Source organism: Humulus lupulus, chromosome 6 (assembly GCF_963169125.1).
Source record: "Humulus lupulus chromosome 6, drHumLupu1.1, whole genome shotgun sequence".
NCBI lineage: Eukaryota > Viridiplantae > Streptophyta > Magnoliopsida > Rosales > Cannabaceae > Humulus > Humulus lupulus.
Genome location: NC_084798.1, coordinates 138944763 through 138952046, shown reverse-complemented (window position 1 = coordinate 138952046; position 7284 = coordinate 138944763).

Genomic DNA, 7284 nt, shown 5'->3' with positions numbered 1-7284 from the left:
GTCCCCGAGTTCCAACGAATCAAGACGGGGCTAGCCTGTGATACTTAGAGCTTGAGGATCTTCCTGTCAGTGTCTAGACGCTTATACATTTAGTGTTTCTTCTTATGCTCGTGGTCCTAAGAGTAACTTTGATGCGGTATCAAGTGAGGGCACTTGGTTATCCTATGCCTTTGAGTTTCAACAACTCAGGCTTTTATGAGGTCTGTTGCACTGTAAGGTTCTTTCTCTTAGTGCTCGATGCTTAGGACATTTAGTGTTGTCTTCCAGGCTCGATGTCCTTGAAAGTAACTTTAATGTCGTCTTGTGTCCTAAATTCTTAATGACTCAGGCCCTTAGGAGGTCCTTCGCACTAAGCTACCTACCCCTCGGGTACGTGGTCACCGGTGGGCTAGTTCGAGCCTTTTGATTTGCCCCCATAGTGCACAAATCAGGACCTAATCATGTGAAAGTTGTGAACTCATCATCCTAGGCTTATGTAATTGAGTTCATGTTCTTAGACTAGGTTTTTCGCAATATTCAAGTTTTAGCACTCGAGGTCTAGCTCCGAGTTCCAATGACTCGGACTTCCATTCGCATCTCAAGATCATAGGACTAGGCCATTACTCCATGGGCATGGTGTCCTTGGGAGGTAACCTTAGTCTGTATTCGCTCTACTTGGGTTTTTTAGTCAGGCGACATAGGCTCGTGCCCGAGTACAGATGACTCGGGCTTTCGTTCACATCTCGAGGATTGGGATTTTATTATTACTCCTCGAGAGCGCACTGTCCTCGAGAGAATATGTCAAATCCACTGTCACGTTACTTGGATCTCTTCGACACTAGGTTTTTCCCAGGCCACTTAGCTATGGGATCATCTAACATTAGGGACGCTACACTCGTCGACTAGCTTAGCTTCCCAGGTCATCGAATTCTAGATGCTTTTTCTGCTTGCGCCTTACCAGGAACTTGGTCAATGCTCCTCGGGCCAAGTGTCCACGGGAGGTGGTCTAAGTCCATGTCTCAGGACCAAGAACAGAGGACTTAGTCTTCCATTCGCATCTCGAGATCTAGGGACCTAGTCAGTGCTCCTCGAGCACAACATCCACACGAGGTGATCGAGGTCCGTTCTCGCGCTACTAGGATTCTTATTCTTTAGTCTCTAGACGCTAAGCCTACTCTGCTCTGAATAAGCTTAGTTTCTTAGGTTGCAAACTCAAGGCTTCGTAGTTTCCTAGGATTTTCTATTCTCGAGGTGTTGACGCTAAGCCTACTCCACTTTTCACAAGCTTAGTTTGCTAGGTCATCCTCCATGAGGCATGGTACTCTGCGAGGCTGCCCTAACTCCATGCCCCCAAGTAATCGGAGACTAGTCTCTGTTTACTTGCCTAGGCCAGCGAGCGGGTGATCTATGAGTAGTACATACAGAATAAAAGAAACTAGTAAATATAAGAAGAATCTCAAAAAAAAAACTGTGTTTTGTTTACACAGTATCCATTAACTATGCCCGGAGGCTACAATGAGATTACAAAAATTAATAAAATTACTGCTTATATCACTGGTAATACCGGTGAAGATGCTATACATTCCAGGTGTGGGTCATCAATTCCCCATTTAGTCGGGCTAATTTGTATGTCCTCGGACATACAATGCTCTTAACTTGGTATGGTTTTTCCAAGTTAAGTCCAGCGCTCTCGCACCGGGGTATCGAGTGGCAAAGAAGACTCTTCGCAACAACAGATCTCCGACCCCAAACTTTCTATCATTCACTTTAGAGTTGAAATACCTGGCTAATTTCTGTTGATAGGATGCTACTCGAAGTTGAGAAGCTTCACGGAGCTCCTCCACAAGGTCCAGGGACTCTCAGAGTAAAGCGTGGTTTGTGGTCGGATCATACGTATCCCATCAGTGTGTGGAGATTGTGTTAGGAACTAGTTTCCTAATACGCAGCAGAATAGTGATGGGTTGCCCAGGTTACAACAAAAATTTTGTGACATATTTAAACTACCTTTAAATATGCGGATCCATTAATATACATACATGAATCATAAACAAGAAAAGAATAAAGAACATACCTCTTGATGCCTATCAAGTTTCCTTGCTATCTTTTCGTAAAATAAACTATCTTCCTATCCACGATGCTCCCAGGTACTCACACCAAGATCTTCCCCAACGTTCTCTCCACCTCAAGAAGTGTGCGGGAACTTAGAGAATAAAGGATGGTATATTTCTGATTCAACTTGATGTACTCAACACATGAGATGAAGAGAATAGGCCTGAGATTGGTTCTGTATCTTTTCACGGAGAGATAGAAAAGTATCGTTCTTTTTCTTATAGCGAATAATTCAGTCTCTTTTATTTTCTGATAAGTCTAACTTAAATAGAAAATATATTTAAATTAAAAAAATAAATATGTAACCAATTTACAATTTATCTTTTAATTAATTATTTATCTTTTTAATGAAAATATCAAAAACTAACTTTTGAATTTTCCATTAATTAAACAAAATAAAAGTGAAAAATATATCCCTGATTTTTACTGTGTGTGTCGTGTAGCTCCCTATAAATTAAGAATATGAGATTTTTCCACAATTATTTAATAATTTATTCAATCTTCCTTATCAGATAAAATCCAACAACCTAATAATTATTTCAAATTTGAATCTATTATCTTTTTAACTAATTATCACATATAATTAATTATTTGAATAAATATCAATCTTTTAAATTCAAATTCAATTTGAACTTATGAGATTATTATCTCTTACTCAAATAAAGATATTTAATTAATTCTATCAATTAATTAAAACCAATTTTAATTAAATAATAATTTCAAAAATTAAATATTTGTTTTATTATAATTTCAAAAATTATAATAAATTAATTATTTATATAATTTCAAAAATTATATAATAGTTAATTATTAATTAATTTTGATAATTAAAACCAATTTGTAATTAATTAATTAATCACTATTATCACATAATTGCATATTTGGCCCAAAGAACAAATTTCTTCTTAAATATGTCATTTTACCATTTTACCATTTATATCAACTCTTGCCTTGAATAGTGTTGATAGAGCCGCCGTGGGGACCTATGGACCTATAATTCCAAGTTCCAATAAATTTGAGATTATTAATTAAACTCCTTAATTAAAGAATCTTAATTTATTAATCTCATTATTACTCCACTATAAATATGAGACTGCCATCTTGTAATTATAGACATTTCATTTACTGAGTACTTTATAACAATAAAGTGTCCATTGATATAATCAATACATACAAATTAACCCTCTAATAATGGTTCATAATTAACCGGGAATAAAATTACCGTTTTACCCTTTTAATTATATGTTGTTTCCTTATGTACCATTGACTTTACTAGTGAAGGTTAATTCATAACTAAATTATGAATTTGAGCTCAATAACCTTTCATTCCCAAAAGTCAACCCTTAAGAGAACCATTATTCAATCTCTTACGAGAAGGTATAGATTCCATATCTGTATACTATGTCCCCAGCCATTTACATTAATGAGTTCCCAAAACAAAAGTTTCTAGCCTGATCATTCTGACAGACCTATCAAGTGAATCAAAGATCTAATATAACATAAATAGGAGTTCATAGTAACTTCAGGATTAAGATCCATTTGTATATGATCATCAGTTGATATATTTAATTAATACTTCGAAACGGTATTTAACTAAGTATCAATAAACATATCTGGTCCAGTTCTATATATATTCTAATATGTAAAGTACCTCCACTACAATGTCCTACTAAACTAGTAAATAGGATCTAGATCACATGTATTCATAATACTAGTTTACCATACTTGGAGTAATTAATCTAAAGATTCCGGAACTTTATTTTACTGCGAACTATTCAAATTCATTTATCTCAAAGACAATCCTCCCGTACCAATACGTGGTTGAGATAACAAATATAAACTTAGGAATTTTTCTGATATATACTTAATATTATCACAGAATAATATAGTCAATAAAATATATACATAACAAATCCAATTTATTTATTTATTTCTTAAAACAATGTCTACTACATATGCTTTCAGGGCACAATTCCAAATAGATTTCTACTTCAACTGGGAGCATGGCATCATACCCATAGGCCATAGAGAATGGAGAGTGTCCCATGGAGGTCCTGGCAGTGGTGCGGTAACTCCACAATGCCCTAGGCAACTCCTCGGGCCAAGCACATTTTGCATGTTCGAGCCTTTTCTTCAAGGTGGCTTTGAGCGTCTTGTTGACTGCTTCCTCCTACCCGTTTTCCTACAGGTGGGCCACAGAGGAAAATTCTTCATAACTCTATGCTGCTGATTGAAGTCCGTGAACACCTCACTATCAAACTGCAGGCCATTGCCGGAGACTACCTTCCTCGGGAGCCTGTAGCAGCAAACGATGTTCTTGCACTATAACAATTTTGACATTCAATGACTCCCTACAATGTCTTACATCAATGGTCTAAGACATTAAAAATTATGAGGGATTGTAAATGTCTTATCTTGGGAGACATTGCATTTTTTTATTAATTACTAAAATTGTAAGACATTAAAAGTGCAGGGAGACGTTGAAAATTGGGGGTCTAAACACATGTCTGTGGGGGACATTCAACGTCTCCCACTGGAAGACATGCCACATGTCCCACGTCTTCCATTGGGAGACGTTGGATGTATATGACTTCCAACGTTTCCCAGTGGAAGATGTGGGACACGTGTCACGTCTTCCAGTAGGAGACGTTGGAAGTCATAGACATCCAACGTCTCCCACTGGAAGATGTGGGACACGTGGCACGTCTTCCAGTGGGAGACGTTGGATGTCCCCACTAGTACGAACCCCCTCTTTCCTTCCCTCTATGACACACACGCAAAACTAGAGAGCATAAACCAGAGGCATTCAAGGCGATTTCTGCGATTTCTAGGGCACAAAAGGTAAGGTTTTCTCTCTATTTTCATGGTTTTACTTAGTTTTTTTTTTTAAAAAAATCTTAGGTTATCCATTAAAATGAATAGTAAATGCGATTTTGTGTTTGTTTTACATTATTATGAACTTTTCCCATAGTTTGTAGGATTTTCTTAGATTTTCCATAGTTAGATTCTAAGAAGATTTATAATTTGTTGACAATGTAAAAATTATTTTAAATTTAAATATCACATTGTGTAGATTTCATTAAATGCATATGTTTATGATTATTTTTAATTATTATTGTTTATTTCAAAATTTAGCTATATATGTTCATATATCTAAAAAAAATTTATTTAAATTCTAGCAATTTTGATTATATATAGTTATGTTAAAATAAATTTATTAAATAATTTAAAAAATATAAATATATGAAATTTTTTATGTTTTTGTTGACTATTGAGCTTTTAGGTTATGAAAAGTTTTATTGACTTTTTGTTTAGGTTAATTAATGGTTCATTGGAGTTTTTTTTTATTTGTTTAGCAATCATTTACTTATTAGATATTTAGTGATATTTGTTTAGTAATCTTTTACATATTAATTAATATAATTTCGTAGGTTGTGATTTTGTTGGTGAGATTTTAGAGGGAATTTATTGCATCAAAATTTCTATATCAAGCACACATTTGAGGTAATTAAGTTTCTAAAATTACAATAATAAGTTATATAGTGCTAGATATTTAGTGATATTTTATTTATTATTTATTAATTTAATTTTATTGGTTTGTGGATTTACTAGCAAATTCGATTACTATGTGAAGTCATTTTGCTAGATTTTGGTTTATTAATTGCAAGAGGTACATATATATTCTCTTACTTCAAATTTTAATATTATTAAACAAATGTTAGAGGAATTTGAATATCTTAAATATTCATCCATAGTGAAGTAGGTTATGAGAATAAAATTGTGTGCTGCGGTGATAACGGAAGGTTGAGAACCTGTGTGTTTTAGTGAAGTAGGTTCTAAGAAATTTGGTTGTACCAGTAGTAGCAGTAGCAGTAGTAGTAGTAGCAGTAGTAACAATAGTAGCAGTAGCAGTAGCAGTAGCAGTAGCAGTTGCAGTTGCAGCAGTTGTAGTAGTATTAGTAGTAGTAGGAGTAGTAGTAGTAGCAGTAGCAGTAGTAGTAGTAGTAGCAGTAGTAGTAGTAGCAGTAGCAGTAGCAGTAGTAGCAGTAGCAGTAGCAGTTGCAGTTGTAGTAGTTGTAGTAGTATTAGTAGCAGTAGCAGTAGCAGTAGCAGTAGCAGTAGCACTAGCACTAGCAGTAGCAGTAGCAGTAGTAGTAGCAGTAGCAGTAGCAGTAGTAGCAGTAGCAGTAGCAGTTGCAGTTGTAGTAGTTGTAGTAGTATTAGTAGCAGTAGTAGTAGCAGTAGCAGTAGCCGTAGCAGTAGCAATAGCAGTAGCAGTAGCAGTAGCAGTAGCAGTAGCAGTAGCAGTAGCAGTAGCAGTAGCACTAGCACTAGCACTAGCAGTAGCAGTAGCAGTAGCAGTAGCAGTAGCAGTAGCAGTAGCAGTAGCAGCAGAAGCAGTAGCAGCAGCAGCAGCAGCAGCAGCAGCAGTAGCAGTAGCAGTAGCAGTAGCAGCAGCACTAGCAGCAATAGCAGCAATAGTAGCAGTAGCAGTAGCAGTAGCAGTAGTAGTAGCAGTAGTAGTAGTAGTAGCTGTAGCAGTAGTAGTAGCTGTAGTAGCAGTAGTAGCAGTAGTAGGAGCAGTAGGAGCAGTAGGAGCAGTAGTAGTAGCAGTAGCAGTAGCAGTAGCAGTAGCAGTAGCAGTAGCAGTAGCAGTAGGAGTAGTAGTAGGAGTAGGAGTAGAAGGAGTAGCAGGAGGAGCAGTAGGAGTAGTAGTAGTAGTAGTAGTAGTAGTAGTAGTAGTTGTAGTCGTAGTAGTAGTAGTAGTAGGAGTAGTAGTAGTAGTAGCTGTAGCAGTAGTAGTAGCTGTAGCAGTAGTAGCAGTAGTAGCAGTAGTAGTAGTAGTAGCAGTAGTAGTAGCAGTAGTAGCAGTAGTAGTAGTAGTAGTAGCAGTAGTAGTAGTAGTAGTAGTAGCAGTAGTAGAAGTAGTAGCTATAGTAGTAGTAGCAGTAGTAGTAGTAGTAGTAGTAGCAGTTGATGTAGCAGTAGCAGTAGCAGTAGTAGTAGTAGTAGTAGTAGTAGTAGTAGTAGGAGTAGGAGTTATAGGAGTAGCAGGAGTAGCAGTAGTAGGAGTAGTAGTAGTAGTAGCTGTAGTAGTTGTAGTAGTAGTAGTAGCTGTAGTAGTAGCTGTAGAATTCGTAGTAGTAGTAGAGTAGTAGTAGTTGTAGAATTAGTAGTCGCTGTAGTATTAGTAGT